The following is a 23,161-nucleotide window of genomic DNA, read 5'->3' on the forward strand; positions in this document are numbered from 1 at the left end:
TAATATAATAAAATTGACAATTCTACAGAAATTAGTTTACTTATTCAGTGCCATACAATCAAGCTATCCCAAAATTCTTTTGTACAGCTAGAAAAAAAAAATAACAAAATTCATCAGAAGAATGTACGGACAAGAATTTAGAGGGAATCAATGAAAACAAAAATATGAAGGAAGGTGGGCTAGTCATACCAGATCTCAAACTGTTTTGCAAAGCAGTAATTATCCAAGCCATCTGGTACTGGCTAAGAAATAGAGTAGTGGGTTAGTGGAATGATTAAGTATACAATATACAGTAGTAAATGAACATAGTAATCTAGTATCTGATAAATGCAAAGATCCAAGTTTTTGGAACAAGAACTCACTATTTGACATGAACTGCTGAGAAAAGTGGAAAGTGGCTTGGCAGAAGCTAGGTATAGAACAACATCTCACACCATATACCAAGATAAGGTCAAAATGAGTACATGATTTAGACAAAAGGGTAATACCAAAAGCAAATTAGGGGAGCATGGAATACTTTACCTGTGAGATCTATGGATAAGGGAAGAATTTATGACAAATAAGAGGTAGAGAATGTTACAGGCTATAAAATGGATCAATTTGATTACATTAAATTAAAAAGGTTTTGCACAAACAAAACCAATGCAGCCAACATTAGAAGGAAAACAGAAAACTGGGGAAAATGTTTTTACAATGTTTCTCTGATTTTTCATTTTTCACATATATAGAGGACTGAGTCAGATTTAGAAGAATATGAGTCATTCCCCAATTGATGAATGGCCAAAAGTTATGAACAGGAAGTTTTCAGAAGAAAAAAAATCACAGCTATGCAAAAGTCATGTGAAAAAATGCTCAAAATCATTGTTGATTAGAGAAATGTAAATTAAAACAGCTCTGAGGTACTGCCTCACATCTATCAGATTGACTAAGAAGACAGAAAAAAAAACTATAAATGTAGGGGATCTGGGAAAATTGGAACACTAATGCATTGTTGGTTGAGTTGTGAACTGATTCAACCATTCTGTAGGACAATTTGGAATTATGCTCAAATGGCTATAAAACTGTGCATACCCTTTTACACAGCAACACTACTACTAGGTCTGTATCCCAAAGAGATAAAAAAGGAAAAGTACCTATATGTACAAAAATATTTATAGCAGCTCTTTTAGTGGTAGCAGGCAAAGTATTGGAAATTGAGAAAATGTCCATCAATTGGGGAATGGCTGACCAAGTTGTGGTATATGATTGTGATGGAACACTATTATATTATAAGAAATGATGGGCAGAATGCTTTCCAAAAAGTCTTGAAAGACTTACATGAATTGATATAAAATAAAGTGAACAGAACTAGGAGAACATTGTATACAATAACATCAATATTATATGATGATCAACTGTGAATGGTTTAGCTATTCTCAGCAATAAAAGTGATTTAAGACAATTCCAAAGGACTCATAATAAAAAATGCTATCCACCTCCAGAGAAAGAAATGATGAAGTCTGAATGCAGATCAAAGCATACTTTTTTACTTTATTTTTCCTTTTCTATTTTCTCTATCAAAATAACTAATACGCAAATACATTTTGCACGACTGCAAATGTATAGCCCATATCAACTTGCTTGCCTTCTCAGTGAGGAGGGAAAGTAGAGAGGGAGGAAGAGAAATTAGAACTCAAAATTTAAAAAAAAAGAATGTTAAAATTTACATGTAATTGAAAAAAGTAAAATTTTTAAAAGAAACAAAAAGAAAATAACTAGGAACAAAGTAGGTACCCATCAATTATGAAATGGAAGGAATATATACATTTATATGGTATATGTTATATATATAGTATATATATATATCTGTGTGTGTTTATATATGTACATAACACATATAGTGTATATGAATGTAACATTATTGTACTATAAGAAACAATATGAAGAGTTCAGATAAGTATGAGCAGATTGGTATGATATGAAGCATTGCAAAGTTAGCAGATTCAAGAGAACAGTTGATACAGCTACCACAAACAACATGAACACAATGTAAAAAGATGTCATAATTCTTATCAACATCATGGCCAGTCAGTGTTGTCTTCAGAAGACTGTTGTTGATGAAACATACCTTCTGTCAATAGAAAGGTGGTAGAATACTAGGATAGATTGAGGAATATACTGTTAGACATGGTCAGGGTGCTGTTCTGTTCTGTCTACCTGTCTTTTTTTTTATTGCTGAGAGTTCTAGTTGGGGAGGAGAATACTGGAAAATAAAAAGGATTTTTTTGAAGTATCATTTGAAGCATTAAAAATAACAAACATAATTAAGGAACTAAATAGCACATACATTATAAAATAACTTTACAAGGCACCATATAATCTCTTACAATCCCTATAGGACTGAGATTTCCTTCAGAGTTTTCCATAGTAAATTTGTCTTTATAGCCTTGCACATAGATAACTTCACAAACTGCCCACAGGGATTGCTTTTCCAAAATTTGTCATTCCAGAGAGGAAGACACAGTAGGGAATTTTAGTAGATTAAGAAAGGAAGTAAATTTTACCTCTCAAAAAGAGATGGATTTGAAATAGATATTAAAAACTGAAACTGATCTAGGAGTATAGGTAGTACAAAGTGTACTGGGCTTAGTGTCAGCACAGACCTAGATTCATTAACATACTGGCTGTGTGGCTATTGGTAAGTCACTTAGACTCTCTGAGCTTCAGTTCTCTGTCTATAAAATGAGAATAATAATATTTGTAGTGCTAAAATCAGAGGGTTTTAAGGATCAAATAGAATGCAAGGAAAATGCTTTATGAACTTTAAAATATGAATGTCAGTTATTTCTATTCATTCAATAAACATTAAGCTTTGTGATGAGCACTGGAAAAGTTCCTTTGTGAAAGAGATAGAATTGAGATGGGATACAGACACTACTCTCATGGATATTGTTGTTTGTCCTTCATTCTTGAAGAGGACCATGACATCAGGAAGGTGATGCCATGACTTGCAAGTGAATTGGATTTAAGTGAGGGAGGGTTGTACAAAGTCACTACCTTCACTTTCTCCTCCAGAGACATCTGGGTCTAGTTGAAAGATATAGATCAAGACAACGGGATATGATACCCTCTCAGGGATCTTACAGTTGAAATGAAGGATAAAATGACCAAATAAATAATAATAATCTACAATATTACATGAAAAGTGCACTAGAGAGGTATGGATAAATGCATTAAAAAAAACACAGCATAAGAACTAAAAGGGAAGGACGTTACTGACAAGAGAGATCACAGAAAGCATCCTAGAGGAGGTGGCTTATAACTTCAGCCTTTGAAAGATGGGTGGGATTTCAAAAGACAGAAAGGGAAGCCAAGAACATTCTAAACATAGAAAATAATGCAAAGAAATAGCAGTCATAATAACAATAATGATGATAATACCTCATTTATAGAGCACTTGGAACAGTGCTTGACACATAATAGATGTTTAATAAGTGCATATTAAATGACTGATTGGTCTTCAGCACAATCCATTGGGAGTGTTGTTAATAACTAGCATTTATATAATGCTTTAAGGTTTTCATAGCACTTTACAAATATATCTATTTTATTTTCACAATCATCCTAGGAAATAGGTACTATTATTATCTTTATTTTACAGATGAGGAAACCAAAGCAAACAGAGGTTTAAGTGACTTATCCACAATCACATAGCTACCTGAGTATTTGAGTTGGGATTACAGTTTAGATCATCCATTTTTCTAATTCCAAGGCTCTTCTCATGACACCTGGACCAAATGTAGAGCAAAGCAGAAAACTACAGAATTTATTCTGGAAATAATCTGCCCTTTGGTAGATATGTGGTATGTAAGAAGGAGAGTAATATAAGAAAGGTGGTAAAGGCAGGGAGGTACAATGTTTTGGAGAGCCTTGAGTGGTAGTTGAAGAGGTTTGAACAGAAATTTTTGAATATATAAAGAATGGGTTTTTTCCCTCCCCCTCCTAGTTTTTTAAATGTTTAAGAAAAAAACACATATATATATATATATATAAACACTTTATATTTTCATCCATGGTACAATTGTAGTCTATTATTTGTCCACTAGCTTATTTTGTGCCAGAAACTATACTAAGCACTGGTAATAAAAATACAAGCAAAATGAAAGATAACTCATGTCCTTAAGGAGCTTACATTCTAGTGAAGAGAACATAACATGTGTGAGGGTGTTGAAAGTGTGATGTAGAGTGAAAGAAGAAATGAAGGCACCCAGTGCAGGGACATTCTAGAAAAAGTTTTGGAAGCCAAAAGTGTAGACTGGAGAGGAATGAAAACATTGCTGACCCAGGTATCCTCCAGGATGAGTGGAAATTCTTTTATTAAAGATATAAATAAATTTTATTTAAAAAAGAATGTTACAAAACTATAAAGAGTAAACTTTACCCTCCCAAAGATAAATAAGATGTTACTTTCACCCCCACCTACACATACACTATTGCAGAGGTGTGGGGCTCATGGGTGTGGAACGTTATAGATACTGTCAGATTTTCTTCTATGTATTGATCAGTTTTACTGATTCTCCCCTCATCTCTTAAGAAAAATTCCCCTCTTTTCCTGTTCTTTTTAATATTTATTTAATTTTTAATTTTCCCCCAATTTCATGTAAGAACAATTTTTAACACCAGGTTTTTTTTTTAATTTTGAGTTTCAAATTCTTTCCCTCCTTCCCTTCCTCCTCTCCCCTCATGGAGAAGGCAAGTGATTTGATATAGGTTATATATTTATTGGCAGTCTTGCAAAATATCTTCATATTAGCTATGTTGTGAAAGAAAACACAGACCAAAAGAAAAAAAAACTCAAGAAAAATAACATTTAAAAATATTACTTGATCTGCATTCAACTCCAACAGTCCTTTCTCTGGAGGTAGATAACATTTTTCATCTTAAGTTTTTCAGAGTTGTCTTGGATCATTATATTACTGAGTATGCAAAGTCATTCACAGTTGATCATCATACAATATTATTGTTACTGTGTACAATGTTCTTCTGCTTCTGCTCATTTTGTTTTGTGTCAGTTCATGTCTTTCCAGCTTTTTCTGAGAGTTTTCTGCTCATCATTTTTATAGAACATTAGTATCCTGTCACAAACATATACCACATCTTGTTCAGCCATTCACCAATTGATGGGCATCCCCTCAATTTCCAATTTCTTTAGCATCACTCAAAGAACTGCTATAAATATTTGTATATTTATAGGTCCTTTCCCTTTTTTTAATCTCTTTGAGATACAGACCTAGTAGTAGTATTGTTGGGTCTTGCATCACTCTCATTTCTTTTCCCAATTTTTCTTCTACCTCTCTTATTTGATTTTTAAAATCCCTTTTGAGCTCTTCCAGGATTTATTTGGGGGGAGTCTGTGACCAATTCATGTTTTCCTTTGAGTCTTTGGATATAGAAGCTTTGACTGTCATCTTATTCTGAATTTGTGTTTTGATCTTCCTTGTCACCATAATAACTTTCTCTGGTTGGGTTCTTTATGTTGTTGTTGTTTGCTTATCTTCCAGTCTATTTCTTGAATTTTACCTTTATGTTAAAGTAAGGCTTTGGTCCTGGGGTGGAGGGGGAGGGGAGCACTGTTCCAAGTGCTCTATAAATGAGGTATTATCATCATTATTGTTATTATGACTGCTATTTCTTTGCATTATTTTCTATGTTTAGAATGTTCTTGGCTTCCCTTTCTGTCTTTTGAAATCCCACCCATCTTTCAAAGGCTGAAGTTATAAGCCACCTCCTCTAGGATGCTTTCTGTGATCTCTCTTGTCAGTAACGTCCTTCCCTTTTAGTTCTTATGCTGTGTTTTTTTTAATGCATTTATCCATACCTCTCTAGTGCACTTTTCATGTAATATTGTAGATTATTATTATTTATTTGGTCATTTTATCCTTCATTTCAACTGTAAGATCCCTGAGAGGGTATCATATCCCGTTGTCTTGATCTATATCTTTCAACTAGACCCAGATGTCTCTGGAGGAGAAAGTGAAGGTAGTGACTTTGTACAACCCTCCCTCACTTAAATCCAATTCACTTGCAAGTCATGGCATCACCTTCCTGATGTCATGGTCCTCTTCAAGAATGAAGGACAAACAACAATATCCATGAGAGTAGTGTCTGTATCCCATCTCAATTCTATCTCTTTCACAAAGGAACTTTTCCAGTGCTCATCACAAAGCTTAATGTTTATTGAATGAATAGAAATAACTGACATTCATATTTTAAAGTTCATAAAGCATTTTCCTTGCATTCTATTTGATCCTTAAAACCCTCTGATTTTAGCACTACAAATATTAGGCATTTGTTGCTGCTTCTCTAAGAGCTAGTTCTGGGTGTCCGTAAATTTTCAGTTATTCCAAGGTGGTATGATCTAAGGAGAGGCATGATCACTGCTCTCTTAACTGTGCTTTGGTCTGTGAGTGACCACAGACACTCTTTTCTACCCTGGAGCTGTGACCATGATTTCCTCCACTCCTTTGACCACAAACTGTGGGGTGCCGGTGCTCCTCCCTACTCTGGGACTTCAACCTTGGACTGTGATCCAGATCTAAGTATGAACAATGCAACATTAGTCCTGCACCAATAACAGCAAAGGGATCCCATAATCTCCTTTTGACCAGTTTTTTGACTCCCTTACCATCTGTTAGACAAGAGTTCAAAAAGCTATAGTTGCTGTTACTGATTCAGTTGCCCCCAGAGCCTACTGCTGGTTTGCTGGAGTGCCTGCACTGGGCTGCATTCCACTCTTACCCTTATTCAACAGATCTTTCCTGCTGACATTCTAGGCTGTTTTGGGAAGAAAAACTGTTTCATCCATCCTTTTGTGAGACCTTCCACTCCAGAATTCATTTTGAGGTGTTATTGAAAGTTGTTTGGAGGGGAATTTGGGAGAGCTCAGGCAAGTTCCTGTCTTTTCTCCACCATCATGACTCTGCCACAGTATAACTAGTAGTTCTGAGAGGAATCAAACAGTTAGAGTGAGATGCCACAGGGTGGAGGGACCTTGAAAGGTAAGAAATCCAAGGGCTGAGTGAGCTTCCAGAATGAAAATGTTTCTGAGGCATTGTAGAGAAAGAACATAGAACTTATAGTTCTATAAGTGGTCTGAGGGTAGAAAATGTTTTGTTTTTGTATCCCCCTTGCACTTAGGTATTTAATGCATGTTTTTTTTTTAATTATAACACAGTTAGTAAGTAGAAGAGGTGCCATTTGAACCCAGGTTCTCTAACACCAGGTCTAGTTCTCTTTCCTTTACATGATACTGACTCTCTAATTTGCCCTCCTATCTATTCCCAGAGCATTTGCTCTGCACCATTAATAGACTGAGTATCACTTCACAGAGTCACAGAATCTCAGGATTGGAAGGAACCTCATGCGCCATGAAGTCAATCCTATAGCTGGCCAAAAAATCCTCTATAATAGCTTGGACAAGTGGTCAACTTAACACTACTTGAAGAACTCCAACAGAAAGCAACCCACTTCTTCCCAAGGCAGTCCATTTCAGTTATGAGTAGTTTTAAATGTTAGGAAATCTTTCCTGACATCAAATTGAATTTGACTTCTTTGCTTTCACCCGTTACTCTATTAGGTCTGTACTCTGGGGTCAAGCAGAACAAATATAATTCTTCTCCTACACTGACATTTTCAAATAACTGAAGATAACTGTCATGTACTCTCCAAGGCTTCTATTTTTGGGTTAACCATCTTTAGATCCTCCAATGGATTCTCACCAGTCTCTTACAGAGTCCCTTTGCCTTAGGTCTACAATCAGAACCCTAAAGGAGTAGAGTAGTTCAACTATCCTCATGTGGGTAACTGGCAAGTCCACTAAGGGGTAGTGGAATGGTTTGTCTGCCATCATGGAGGTATCAGACAAATCTACTAATGGTTAATGGCATGTTTTGTATATTCTTAGAAACAGAAGCCAAAGAATCTAGCATTAGGGAATGTTAGAAGCAAACCAAGCAGTGCTGAAACCTAAAAGGGAGAGTTTTAAGACCCTGCATTGAAGCAGAAACTGTTGACATGAGATGTGGGCTTAAGTTTGTGTACTTCTGCTTTTCTCTGAGAATGGCTTCCGTCCTTCACTATACCTTTCATTATGCAAATCCAAAGAGGAAAATGTATACATTAGCAGCCTGAAATAAATAGATTTTTGCACTATTATTGTTAAACTTTACTTGTCACATTGCAATTTCATTCTGCCTTTTTACCAAACTACAGCTGCATGGAGTCTAAAAGAATCCTGCAATCAGCTAACAAGTAGAAGTAATTTTTAAACTCCCTCCCCCTTTCCACAGCCTGTTCTTTCCTCAAGCAACCTCCCGTCCTCTTTATTTGAAAAAAAAAAATGTATATATATCTTTTGCACATCCGGCAGGGGGAAAAGAGAAGAGCATTGGGGGAATAGCAGTGTAAACTCAACATGAGTCAACAGTGTGATATGGCAGCTCAAAGAAAATGTGATCTTATGCTGAATTAAGAGAGGCACAGTGTCTAGAATTATGGAAGTGATGGTCTAATTGCTCACTGCCCTGGTCAGGCCATTCTTGGAGTATTGTGTTTAGTGTGGGGTATCTTGGGAAGGACATTTTTAAGTTGGCGAATGTCCAAAGAAGGGCAAAGAGGATGATGAAAAGACTCCAGTTCATACTGTATATGGGTCACTTGAAGGAGCTGGGGATATTTAGCTTGTGAAAAAGACTCATGGGGAGTTGTGCTAGCTCTCTTCAGGTATCAGGCAGGTTATCATGGAAAAGAGCAAATAGAATTTTTCTGCTTGGGCCCTGAGGGCAGAACTAGGAGCAGTGGGTAGAATTTGTTGAGAGGCAAATTTAGGCTTTGAAAGCAAAGCTTTCTGATGATAGCTGACCGGAATTGGAATGGGCTGCCTTGGGAGAGAGTAACTTCCACTTCCTGTAAAAACCTTGAAGAAAAAGGAGATAGTCACTTTTCGAGGATGCTATGGAACAGATCATTGTTTGGGTACTGGTTGAGCCTGATGGCCTCTGATATCCCTTCTATCTCAGAGAGTCTGTCATTCTCCAAATGGAAAAAAAGAGGAGGAATTTCCTATGATTCTTGCCATGTGATGACTTTCTTCCTCTTCCTTCCAAAAAGTAGGAAAATCAGAGCTCGGTCTAGCAGGAAAAAAATGAAACAAAACTATGGTAGGTACCATTCACCTGAAGTGATTATTTGTCTTCTAATACCCTAACATGCTAATGGCTCTGTAATTTCACTGACCTGAACATCAACAAGGCATAATGCAACCATGTTTGCCCATCTTGTATAACTCTAGTTCATGTGCTCCCATAAGCTCTACAAAGGTCATCTAGCCGGTATGCTAGGGCCCTTCCTCAAATCCTCTTTATGTTGAGAGCATAGCAGTGGAACATGTGGGCTTCCTATTGATTATTTCTTGTTCTTTGCATATAACTGGGCCATCATCTTTTTCAGATTGTACATTAATTGAATGAAACCCTTCATATTGCTTATCTTTTATATTGCCTTATTCATAGTGTGTCATAGACTGTTCATTGCCACTGCAAACTTCTTAACTGCCCTTTGAGTGTTTCCCAGTTTCTTTGGAAGTGATAATGTTCCATAACTTGTAGTCATACTGAAAGATGACTGAAAGAATATTTGCAATAAAAATATGGGGCTTTGTTTCAGAGAGATGTTTGAAAGTCCAAAAGGAAAAAAAAAAAGAATGTTGCAATTTCCCAAGGTCATTCTGCATACTCTCTTTTCCTGTTCAATTCTAGGCTCAGGTCACTGCATTTGGGCAAGAACACCCCACATACAGGCACCTGTATACGCCAATGGATGGGTCTGATAGGTGGTCTAAAATTATAGTCTAAACAGTAGGCATTGTTTATTCAACTAGTTTTTCCTGTGTGGATAGTTGGACAAAACTACTAAGATCTATAATTAATCAAAAATTTACTTTCTAGACACATTAACTTATCATTATTTCTCTGCAATGGACTGTGTTACCCTCTGCTCTCTTAAAGACGAGGAAAGTGAAAACCAGGAATAATCTTAGATTAGTAGGTTGTTGTGGAAGCTAGATGGCACAGTAGATAGAGCACTGGCCCTGGAGTCAGAAACACCTGAGCTCAAATCTGGCCTCAGACACATAACACTTCCTAGCTTTGTATCTCTGGGCAAGTCACTTAACCCCAACTGCTTCACCAAAAGAAAAAAGATAAAGGATTACTTGGTTTAGAGATGGAAGAAACCTTAGATACTAAGTGCTTAAAAACTTCCTTTTAAGTAATTAATTAATGCTTTCATGCATTCATGTATTTTTCATCAAATCTAACCTCTCAATTTTAGAAAGAAAGAAAATGAGGTCCAAGTAGCATTAGTGATTTCAAATAGCAGAAACCAGTCAGACTTCCAATCTGTTTTTTTTTTCCTTGACCCCTGAGCCACATTGAGACATAGTAGCTGCCAATAAATATATGTAATTCAACACTGTTGGAATGAGTGCCAAGAAATTCATATCCTCATCCTGTTTCTACCATTATTCATTATAACACTGGGCAAGCTATTTCTGCTTTCTGGGCTTCAGTATTTCTATCCATACAATTAAAATTTCTGTTTTGGTTGTGTGGTGCAAGTAATATTTACTAAGGTCTTTGACATATAGGATGTACTAGTCTTTCCCTAAAAGGCAATGAAACTGTCCTCACATATTAATTTGTTCAAGACTAAGACTAGAGTTGTTGATGAATCTACCTGCTCACCTAAGTTCAACAGCCCAGTGTAGAAGCAGTCAGGGTATCTCTGACTTGACACATGATGCTGAACAGACATGGTGGCATGGCAAAGGAGATTCCATTTAAGCATGTGGGCAAGATTGAAGGGGAATTGTACCTACCAGAGTTAATGTTGTATCTTTGTTGAATGTCTGTTACACATTATTGTTAAGTAAAATCATTTTTTTAAAATTAGATGGTCTACTAGTATCTCATGTCCTTTTATTTTTTTTTTAGTGAGGCAATTGGGGTTAAGTGACTTGCCCAAGGTCACATAGCTAGTATGTGTCAAGTGTTTGGTCTGAGACCATATTTGAACTCAGGTCCTCCTGACTTCAGGGCCAGTGCTCTATCCACTGCACCACCTAGCTGCCCCTCTCATGTCCTTTTAATCCCAAGCCTAAGCCTACCAGACTGGCTTAAGTCTGGCCCAGTCCAGAATAGCTTAGGAAAGCTGACTTCAGAGACTAGCAGCAATTACTAACAGGAATATCATTTTCCTAGGGCTTTGTTGGCAGTTGCAATAAGGATGCAGAAATCTGTCTGTATAGTGTATGCAATTTAGATTATTGATTCATAGTTAAGATTGGTTAGTTACTGGAATTTGTTTCTATGAAGTTGATTTGGATTTACTTGTATAGGCCTCAGCAGTAGAGTTTATAAGAGTTTAGCTTCTCTAATTTTAAGGACTTCAAACTGGTCTTGTTTCATGAGGGAGATAAGGAAAAAAGCTGGAAGATGATTCAACCTGGTCAGGAAATGTTTTGCCTAGCACTGGGTCTGTCTGGTATTGAGTGGTATCTGGCACAGGCTTTTTCGGAAGGTGCTGTTCAACTCTGTGTTTTCCCTATTACTATAGTTTCTCTGGTTGAGACCCCCTCTTGCAAGTCAGTGTGATTAAGCAAAATGTATAGCCCACTCTTCACCTTATTTTTACAGACCAATTGTAGTCTCAGTTTAATTTGCTTCACTGGACCTTATGTAGTCAACTGTATAAAAAGTTGTTCTAATTGCCAAATGCATCCCTGGCAACTGAGAGGCTTGGGATCTCACTTTATTGGCAATTGCTGGCTTTGGAAATAAATTGATCATGCTTGGAACATTGTCCCTCAGTTTCTCTTCGTCATAGATTTTGTTTTTCATGACAAGTGAGGACATAAAACTTCTGGCTGTTTGTAAACTTTGTGAAATATTGCTTTTGCTTTGGAGCATCTTGGATGTTTTTCTGCTTTTCTTGATAGCATCCAGGCATTAATAGTGTTTGAGCAGAAGAAATGTATAATATTGTACTTATATACCAACCTCCTATGCAAAGGAAGGGGGATTTTGGTTTCCTAGGCATTATGACTCAAGAATTTACCATATAGTCAAAGAAGGGATATTTCTTAGGGAACACCAGGCTTAGGGGTTGTTTCATGAATAACCCAAAGTTCAAACATCCTTAAATCCAGCCTTCTAGGTAGAGAATGTAATTTTCTAGGCAGTTTAATCCCAGAACCTGACCTTGTTGTCAGAGAAGGGAGATTTTCTGTGGCTTTTTGCTATTAAATAGAATTGTACCTCTTTTCTTAAAGCAACTTGCTTCTTGAAAAGAGATGGCACTTTCCCTGGTCCACAGATCTAGCATAAAACTGAGAATGCAGAAGGCATGATGTGGACTCTGACCTTTCCTTATGAGTTCTTACATGAGACCTTTCCTAATTCCCTTGGCTGGTAGTGCCTCACTCCCCATTACCTGGTACTTACCTTGTTTATGTTTTGTATCTACTTAAATGTCTCCATGTTACACGTATACATCTTACCCCACCAGCCCCTTAGAATGTTAGTTTCTTGAGGGTGTGGATCATTTCATTTCTGCCTTTGTATCCCCATCACCCAGTACAATGCTTTATTGATTGATTGAGTGATACTGTGAAATAAGCAGTAGAGATTCTGGCAAGAAGGAAGACGATGACATAACATATTATGATACTAGATTGGAGGCAGTGATTAGGGCTGAGAGACACACAGTTCTTCTAAAAGATCTGTCTTCAAGCCCTTCTTTCCAAGTTTAATGGTGGATAGAATCATTTTCCCCTTGTCCTAACAAGAGGAGCAGAGATTAATTTCAGGTCTTTTAGTGAACTTTTCACCTTTTTATATTCTAATTTTTTTTGGAATAGACTCTCAAGGGATACAATCTGATGCCATCCTTTCTATAGGAATACTTGTTAAGCTGCATCTTTAGAGGAACTGTGAAGAATTATATTCTCCATTTATAGGAGTCATTTTTAATGGACTGGATATTTATATTTAGTTTAAAAGTTCTCCAAAGTCTACAAGTTTGACAACCTTCATTACATATCCCCCTTCCTCCAGCAAAATTGATATTTTTTTTCCAGTGGAGTTCAGCTGACCAAATGCACTAATGTCTACTTCCTAAATTCAGTTAAATTCAACAACCATTTATTAGGCACCTACTGTTTGTATGGCATGGTGCTAAGTACTGGGAATCCAAAGTGGGGGGAAGTGCTGTCCTTCAATAGTTCTATTGGATCTTCTAAAAATCCTGGCCAAGGCATTGGATCAGTCAATTATTCCCTCTTTTTATTTCTTATCCCTACTAATCCTGGAGGAGGGACCTTAAAAATTTGGGCATAGAATTGTCAAAATAAAGTTTTATTGATATCTCAATTTTATATCACATGCATAACCTGATGTGTCATGTCTTCCCTTCCACAAAACCATCCCTTATAATTAAGAATAAATGCATGGGAGGAAACAGTAAGCACAAAAAAAAAAATAGTTCAGCAAAAAACTATCCAACACAGAAAAAGTCTGACATCACATAAAGTGTTACCTGGTGTGTACAGAATTTTAATCAGAGGAGTGGTCTTACTAAGGAGGTCAGAAAAGACATCAAAATTGAGGTGACATTTGAATTGGGCCTTGAAGGACAGATAGGATTTCAAAAACAGAGATGAAAAATTCAAGTCACTTCTTCAGCTTAAGGCCCTCTGTTCAGGATGCTCCCATTCAAATGTAAATCTATTATTATCCAAAAGGGTGACCCATTACCTCATTCTGATAGAAGCATGAATGAATGCAGCAGATAATTCCTCCTATAGTATAAAAAGACCATTTGACTGAGTAGGGATGCGCCCAGGAGTCATAGGACTCCTGACCCAGGGTACATTGCTTCTCCCTACAAAGAAAAAAGAAAAACAAACAAACAAAACAAAAACATAGTCTCTGGAAAGTTAGGAGACAAGATGAGACCTTTGCCTTTCTGAATATCCGCATCTTTGAAATTCTCTATAAAAAAAGAAAAGGAACAAAATAAGAAAAAAAAGGACAAAGTTTGACATTGGTAATTGAAATAGTTGAGTTGTGCTAAGTGACAGAATTTAATAAACATTTTCAAGAAAATGCCTCTCACTTTCCAGGGACCTGCAATTTGTCCTAATGTCACTGATTTAAAATACTCAGCTCGTTCAAGGAGAAAATTGTGGCAATCTTTCAATGTGAGTTCAGGAACAGTGCTTGGCAAACTTTAAAGAGCTAGGGAAATGCTTTTAGGTATTATTAATTCCACATAAGAACCATTGATAACAGCTGGTGTTTATGTAATGTTTTAGGGTTTACAAACCACTTTACACGTAATAGCTGCTCTGATCCTCACCATTGTCCAAAGAGGCAAGGGCTAGTATTATCCTCATTTTCCAGATGAGTGAACTGAGGCTCAGCTTCATACAGCTGGTAAATGTCTGAGGTGGGATTAGGACTCAGGTCTTTCTAATTCCAAATCCAGTGACATTGACTTCCTGCTTGTTGCTGGGAGAAGAAATTCAATTCCTCAACTTTGGTTAGATTGGCTGGCCCTCATGCCCATAATGCTCTGCCTCCTAATCACCTCCTCCTGGCTTCCTTCCAGTCTTGGCTAAAATCTTACCTTCTACAGGAAGCCCACCCCAAACCCCTTAATTCTGTTATTTCCTTTCTGTTCATTATCTCTAGTTTATCAAATATATAGCTTGTTTATCCGTAATTGTTTGCATGTTGTCTCCTCTTCCCCAATAGACTGTGAGCTCCTTGAGAGCAAGGGCTGTCTTATGCTTTTAGGGAATAGTAAGCACTTATTAAATGTTTATTGGCTGACCGATTACCATGCTACCTAGATATTAGGAAACATGGGCGAAGATGGCCAGAAATGTTTGCAAATATTTCAAATTCCTATCCAATTTAAGAATTTCCATTCAGAATCTTAAACTCAAAGCTGTTTTATAATTTGTTTTCCACAAGTGTTCCACTTTACATTTGATGCACTACCTGATTTCAACTCCACTGAACAAGCTGTCTCACCAGGAGAACTTTGTTACTTCTAGATTCACCACCATGCTGCCTTCTGCCTTTTCTTCTCTGATTGGAGGGCTGTAGGGTGGGAGTAATGGATTCCTCCCAAAGTCTCCCTTTATAGAGAACAGAAACCGGACTCAGTTCATGTCACTTTTTGTCTGTTGCCCTGCCTAGTTTCAACTCAATAGGGAAAGATGCCAATCCCATCCCCCAACCTGCCCACTTTCCTACCTACTTTTGGGAGTCCTCTCTCCCTTTAGATTGTAAGTTCTTTGAAGGTGGAGATTGTTTCTTTTCATTAATTGCATCCCTAGCACTTAGCATGGTGCCTGACACATAGTATCACTTAATAAATATTAATTGGGTTATTGGATTGGATTTATTAAGTGCCTACTATGTGCCAATCATTGTGATAGGTTCTGAGAAGACAAAGGAAAAAAGAAACAACAGTATTTCTGTACTCAAGGAATGCACAAAACATTAAGTGCTTACTTTGTGCAAAGCACTACACTAAAAGCTGAACATTTTGTTGTTGTTATTGTTGCTGAGACCCCATTTAGGGTTTGCTTGGCAAATGTACTGGAGTCTTTTTCCATTTCCTTCTTCAGCTCATTTACAGATGAGGAAACTGAGGCAAACAGGGTTAAGTGACTGAGGAGTAAGTGTCTGAGTTAGTGTAAGTGTCCCAGTAAATGTCTGAGGCTGGACTTGAACTTGTGAAGTTGAGACTTCCTTATTTCAAGCCCGGTGCTCTATCAATGGTGCCACCTAGTTTTGCTGTCATACAAATAGTAAAATAAGATATTTTTAAGGGGCACATATAGACTATGGGGGAATATAGCACATAATTAATTAGAACTTAATTATAGCTAATACTATATCCCAATAATTATATAATTATACAGAATAATATAATAGTTAATTATAATGTGAGAAGCAGAGTACACAATGGAATGGGTCTTGGATTCAGAGTCAGAGCACCTGAATTGTAATTCTTACTCTGCTACTTCTTACCCATGTGACTTTGGGCAAGTTAAGTTACTTTATTTTTCTGGACCTCAGTTTCTTCTTCTATTAAATGAGGATGTTAGAGTTAATGGCCAGTAAGATTCCTTCTAGTTCTAAATCTGTAGTGCTAACATATATAATATGTACAAATTTATACTAGGAAATTTCTGGGAAGAGTACTAATAACATGGGGATGTTATGAGGGGATGAGAAAAGGCCTCAGGTCTAAAGGGAATCTAAGTTGAGCCTTTAGGGCCTTATACTACAACAGCCATGACTCACATCAAGAGAAAACTTATTTTCTGACACCCAGGGCTGCTGCAATTTTGCTACAACCAGATTTTTTCCTCATTTATAGGAAATACAATTGGTTAATGTCAGACTAGCACCTGGGACAGTGTCTGTGTATTAAGTAAGATAAAATATCCTCCTGTCTGAGTTGAAGTTAATGTTGTTTTGTAGACCACTAGGACAAGTTAGGTGAGTTGACAGCCACACACAAAAGTATATTCCTTGCAGAGAGAAAGTGTTGGGACTAGGTTGATAGAAGATATTTAATACTGCTTAGTTTTCAAAGCTCATGGCAAAGAGAAGTCCTGTAATCAAATAGATGGAGGAGAACCTGGGTTCTAACATATAAAGTGAAAGAGTGGGTAGGACATGAGACAGAGTAAGGAAGACCTGGGATTGAATCTCACCTCAGATACTTACTAGCTGAGTAACCCTATGCAAGTCACTTAAGTGAGCTGAGCCTCAATTTCTTCAGCTAAAAAATAGTAGGCAGCTAGGTGATTAGAGGTCTGGATTTTGAGTTAGAAATACCTAAGTTCCAGCCCAGTCTCAGCTACTTCCTAGTTGTGTGACCTCCCCTGGCAAAATCACTTGTCCTCTGTCTGCCTTAGTTTTCTCATCTGTAAAGTGAGGATAAGAATAGCACCTGCCTTTCAGGGTTGTCATAAAAATAAAGAGAGACAATATTTATAAAACATTTTGCAAACCTCAAAACACTATATCAATGATCATCATTATTATTAAAATGTACATGATCAGTAAACTACTTATTATATACCAGCTACCATGCTAACTATTTTATCACAGGCTTATAAATCTAGAGATAGAAGAGACTTTTGAGGTCACCTAGTCCAACCTCCTCATTTTACAGAAAAGGAAACTCAAATCTATGATGAATGATTGATCTGAAGTCATTCACAGTGTGGAGCCGAGGTAAATTGGAACTTAAGGCTCCTCATTCATTCAGAATGTAGACACATAGTAAGCACTTAATAAATGTTTGTTGACTGCCTGACAGGTATTAAACTAAAAACTGGGGATATAAAGAAAGGCAAAAACATGGTCTCTGCCCTCAAGTATTTTACATTCTGATGAAGAAGACAACATGTAATCAATCAGCTAGCTGCAGTCATAATAATATTATTGGAGTAATAGTAGTAGTAGCATTATGTAATTAACATAGTTACAGAATTTATGTAGTACTTTAAGATTTGAAATATTATCTCATTTTATCCTCAAAATAACCCTGAGAAGTAGAAGCTACAATTATTTCCATTTTATAGATGACGAAACTAAGGCAGATAAGCAGTTAAGTGATTTTTGCCCAGAGTCACATACATCTAGGAAGTATCCAAGGCTGATTTTGCCAACAATAGCACCTACCTCCCAGGGTTATTGTGAACATCCAATGAGATAACATTTGTAAAAAGCATTTAGCACAGTGTCTGGCACATAATTGGCACTATATAGTTGCTTAATCTCCTGGTTAGCTAAGGCTACTGACTCCAGCTCTAATTATTAGGAAGGCTCCTTCCTTCCCCTTGACCTAAAGTCAAATCAATAATTATTTATGAAGTGCCTAATATATCCAAAGCACTGTGTTAAATGATATGAATAAAAAGCAAGGAAAAAACTAATCCCTGCTCTCAATAGTCTAATGAGGGACATCAAAATTAGATTTCCCTCTTTGCTGATTCCACCTTTATTTCTAGTTGGGTCTTCTGGGGCTAAGCAGAGCAAGTCCCCTTCCTTTTCCAGAAGACAACCCTTCAGATCCTTAAAGACAGCTTTCACGTCTCTGATACAGTTTCTCTTCTTCAGGCTAAACATCCATAGCCCTTTTAACCTTTATGATCTCCAAGTCATACTCATGCTGAAGGGTCTCTTCTGAAGCCTCTCCATTTCATCAATGTCCTTCTTAAGTGCTCTGTCCAGAACTGAACAGATTGTTGCAAAGGGTTTGACAGAGCAAAGTACAGCAGGACTTATCCCCTCTCTAATCCCAAGTAATATGCCTCTCTTCCTCCCAAGATCACATTAGCTTCCTTGGCTGCCATATCACTATTCACTCGTAATGAGGTTAGAGGCTATGGTCACTCCATCTTCATCTTTACCTATTAAGGCGTATGTGTGTATATGTGTGTGATAACACACCACAGGGCTATAGAAAAGTGAATTATTATTATTCAGTCTCTAAACCTCAAGCATGTGACCCACCTGGAGTCTGGGCTGCGGCCCACCTGAAATTTTTGGCCAAAATGTTGTTTTTTTCAAAAGTAGCACACATGAATTAGTAGAGCAGGAGGACTGAACCACCTGTCCACTGCTAGCTTTATGTAACTAACTGCTTCCAGGTTGTCATGCTAACAGGCTTGTTTCACTTAGTAATTACTAAAAAAAAAAAAAAAAAAGTAAGGCCACTATGCATATGGATTTCTGATTATAAGTCTCATGACTTTAAAAAAATAAACTTGACTGCTTCTCATGGGCTCATAGATTCAGAGCTAGAAAGGATCTAAGAGGCCATCTAGTCTGCCTGAGTCATCTTACAGATGAGAGACTCTAACACCATCATTTTACAGATGAAGAAACTGAGGCTAGGGAGGTATGGAAAGAACATTGGATTGGGAATCAGGAGATCTTGGTCCTAGTCCCATTTCTTCCCCTAAGTAGACATGTTATCTTGGATATATTACTGCATCCAAAGCATTATTAGGTGCTAGATCATCGGTCTAGGGTCATGGGCATAGGTGCAATCCCTGTGTGAGCCAATTAACCCCTGCTTTGTTCCCTTGGATAGAGCACTAAGCTTGTAATCATGAAGAACTGAATGTGAACCCCCACCTTAAGTACTTACTAGTTATGTGACCAAAAGCAAGGACAAATTACTTAAGTTATCTCAAGTTATTTAAGCTTATATTCAAGCTAACCATCCATGAAATGGACATAGTAACAGTTTCTGTTTAACAAAGTTATTGTGAGAGCCAAATGAGATAATGCATGTAAAATGCTTTGCAAGCCTGATAGCCTATAGAATCTACCTGGGCTCAGATCCATCTCTGCCATTTACTTTCAGGGTGACTTTGGGCAATTCTGTTCATCTCTCATGGTCTCAGTTTCTTCTTTTGTAAAATGAAGGTCTTCAATTAGATGGACTCCAAAGTCCCTTTTAAGTCTAAATGCTATTATAGTAGTCTTCTTCTTCTCCTCCTCCTCCTCCTCCTCCTCCTCCTCCTCCTCTTTTTCCTTCCCCTCCTCCTCCTCCATCATCATCATCATCATCATCATCATCATCATCATTATCATCATCACAGGCTCTGCCCTAATCCTAGTTAAGCTTTTCACAAATATTTTCCTTGATTACAAAAAGGACTGGATTAAAGAGTGTGGGTAGGTCAAGACTAACTCCATCCTCATATAGTTGGGGGAGGGGGAAGCATGAAAAATAGAACTCTATTAACAATGTATTAATCATGAAGTAGTAGAACTGAAATTAAGAAGACCTGAGTTCAAATTCTGCTTCTGTGTGACTATATGTAAGTCACTTTAATTTTCTGAGACCTCATTTCTTCAGCTGTAAATCAGGAATAAAATTGCCCACAGCACTTACTTTGATGGGTTTTTATGAGACCTCAGTGTGATGATGTATGTAAAGTGTTTAAAAGGTCAATGATTGTGTTAGAGAAGACAGCCTGGTGTGTTAGACAGAACACTGGATTCAGGGTCACTGAATCTCAGAGACAGAAGGAACTAACTAGAAAAAGTCTTGTCTTATTCCTACCTGAATAAAGATTCCCCACTCTCACTTCCAGGGAGGGGAGTACCTATTCCTTCTTGAGGCGGCCCATTCTACTTTTTGATAGTCCTAATTATTAGAAAATTTCCCCTCCTTCCACCCTATCCCCAACATCAGGCAAAATGTCCTTTTCCATCACTTAGACCCATCTCTTCTAGTTATGCCCCCTGATGCCATAAACAAGGTGAATCACTCTTCCATGTAATAGCTCTTTCAAGCACTTGAAGACTGTTAACCTTTCTCCTTCATCCTCCACTCTGAATCTTCTCTTCTCCAAACTAAACATTTATAGATCATGTATTTAAGACAGCATTCTATGTCCCCAATTAAGCTGTTCCCCAGCTAACCAGCAACCTTCCTAAACTGAATCAGAAAGACCTGGACCTGAATCCTGCCACTGACTAGCTGTATGGCCATGGGCACATCATTTTAACTTTCTGAGGCTAATTCCTATGATCCTCACTTCCAGGAATTTAAATGAGGTAACGTGCAAAATATTTTGCAAACTTCAAAGAGCTACATAAAATTCAGTTATTATTTTCAGGAGACACAGAGTTGGGTAGTGGATAGAGAGCTGACCTTGAGACCACAAACATTTGGGGTCAGGTCACCTCTATCCTACATCTTGACTGTCTGGCCCCAGACAAGGCATTTTACTTCTCTTTGCCCTAGGCAACTTTATAAGATAATAAGTTAAAGAGAGGGTGCTTACCTTCACTTACTGTCTTCTCTTCAAGGAGTTCCTTGAACTAACAAAATCGCAGCTTCAGACTCTTTCCCTATTCCCAGTATCTTTAAATACTGAGGGCAGCCCATTACTAGTTTTCTGACTCCCTCCCGTAAGATCACATTTTCTAATTACTTCTCCCCACCCCCACATTTTCAGGGATATGCATAATGTGTGTGTGTGTGTGTGTGTGTGTGTGTGTGTGTGTGTGTGTACGTGTCTTCCTACAAGATGTGGGAATGATGACTTTCAACTAATTGTTATAGTAAATCCTTCTTAGCTCTGGTGTAGAAGTTCAAATTCAAGGGCCTCAGCTCACGAGCAAACTCCTTTGCTCTCCCAGCTGCCTCCAGCTTCTGGCCCCTTCAAAGAAAGCCCAAAGGTATTCAGAGTTTCCATAAAACAACTCAAGTCCACCAGACACCCTCTAGAAGTTGATATTCTTCAAATAGTGATGAAAAGCGTTCCAGCTGAGAGAAGCACCACATTTAAGAAACAGGAATATGTAATGTACTGGTATGCAAGACAAGATAGGCAGGATGCTTGCCAAACTTCCCAGTCTCATGAAGGCAGAGGGAGCCCATGATGAATTCAGATCATCTGCTTGGTTTAATTAAGATGCAGGTATGTCTCCACTTCTGCTCAGTGTCCCCATGACTTCCCTTTGCTCTGGCAGTACAGTAGATTAATTTTCTGGGGTTACCACTGTAACTGAGAGACACTCTGTGCTATTCCTGGAGGAAAATCAATACTCGTGTCTTCAGCACCGAGCACCTGTGAACACCTTGCATCTTCAACACAGTCACCGGAGAAGGTTCTGACAACCGCTGCATAACTAATGGACATCATCTGGGGAGGAAGTGGGGGGGGGGAAGTCTTGCAATGAAGATGGCATGATAAACCAGTGTTGTCACTGGGAGACAGGTGAAAAGTAAATTAGTAAAATCAGAAAGCCATTTTCTTCATGATTAGCTGCCATGATGATAATGCTTGTTCCTGGATTTGCATAGTCAAGTTGGATCTATTGGACAGGACACATCTATCAAACTGAATAATGTTTTGGCAAGCTAAGCCCATGGGCAGAATTTTGTCCCCTGGGACTCTCTACTTCACCATGAATTAAAGAGAAACCTCTAAGGAATTTCAGAAACATTTTGCTCTAAGCTGGGATTTCCCATTGCTGGTTAAGTTTTGAGAGGCTAATCACTTTTGGGGGTGATATTTTTTACAGCCATAGCAAAGTTTGAAATCACTGACTATGGTATGGAAGGGCCAAAATATACATGAATGAAACTCAGAAACAGAATTGAAAAGTTGGAAGGGACCTCAGAGCTCAGCTAGTGCAACCCATACCTGAGCAAGAGTCTCTTTTGTGAAATCTCTGACATCCTTTGTTTGAAGTCCTCCAGCAAGGGGGAACCCACCACCTCCAGAAAAAAGCCCTTATCAATTTTGGAGAGTGCATACAATAACAGAGGTTGAAAGTTAGACCAGTAGCCATCTAGTTAAACCTATACTAAAAATAAATCCTTACTGTAATATATGCCACAAATGGTCATCTAATCACCTTAGCTCATGAACTACTGGGGTTCGGGGTTGGGGTGGATCTGCCACTTCTCAAGGCAGTTCCTTCTACTTTAGGACAGTTCTCACTATTAGGATTTTTGTTTCCCCTTGGCATCAAATCTAAATTTATTTGAATTGCTAGGATATATTTCCTTCATCAAATCTACATTGCCTTCTTTGATATTTTCACCCATTGCTAAGAATTTTTACCTTTCTCTTTCATATGATAGCCCTTCAAATACTTGATGATATCTGTCATGCCTAATATTGTCTTTCTCATCTCCAGGAATGGAAGAAGGCTCCTGTTCTGAGCCTTCACTCAACCCATTATTATCTTGAAACAATTCAATTAGGTGTCTCACTAGCTCAGTCAGTAGAGCTATGAGTCTGTTAATCTGAGGATTGTGGATTCAAGCCTCAGGATAGATGGCATACTTTTTGAGAGATAGCACAACATACTGGCTAGACTTGAAGTCAAGAAGACCTGGATTTAAATCTACATTTACTACCTGTGTGACCCAGGGCAATTCACTTAACCTCTCTGAGCCCAAGTTTCCTCATCTGTAAAATGGGGGACAAGACATGGTGGCTTCTAAAATTCCTTTCAGATCTATATCTAAGATCCAGGGAAATAAAACCTGTCCA

The sequence above is a fragment of the Vombatus ursinus genome, unplaced genomic scaffold (assembly GCF_900497805.2).
Source record: "Vombatus ursinus unplaced genomic scaffold, bare-nosed wombat genome assembly UNPS02009994.1, whole genome shotgun sequence".
In the NCBI taxonomy this organism is placed as follows: Eukaryota; Metazoa; Chordata; class Mammalia; order Diprotodontia; family Vombatidae; genus Vombatus; species Vombatus ursinus.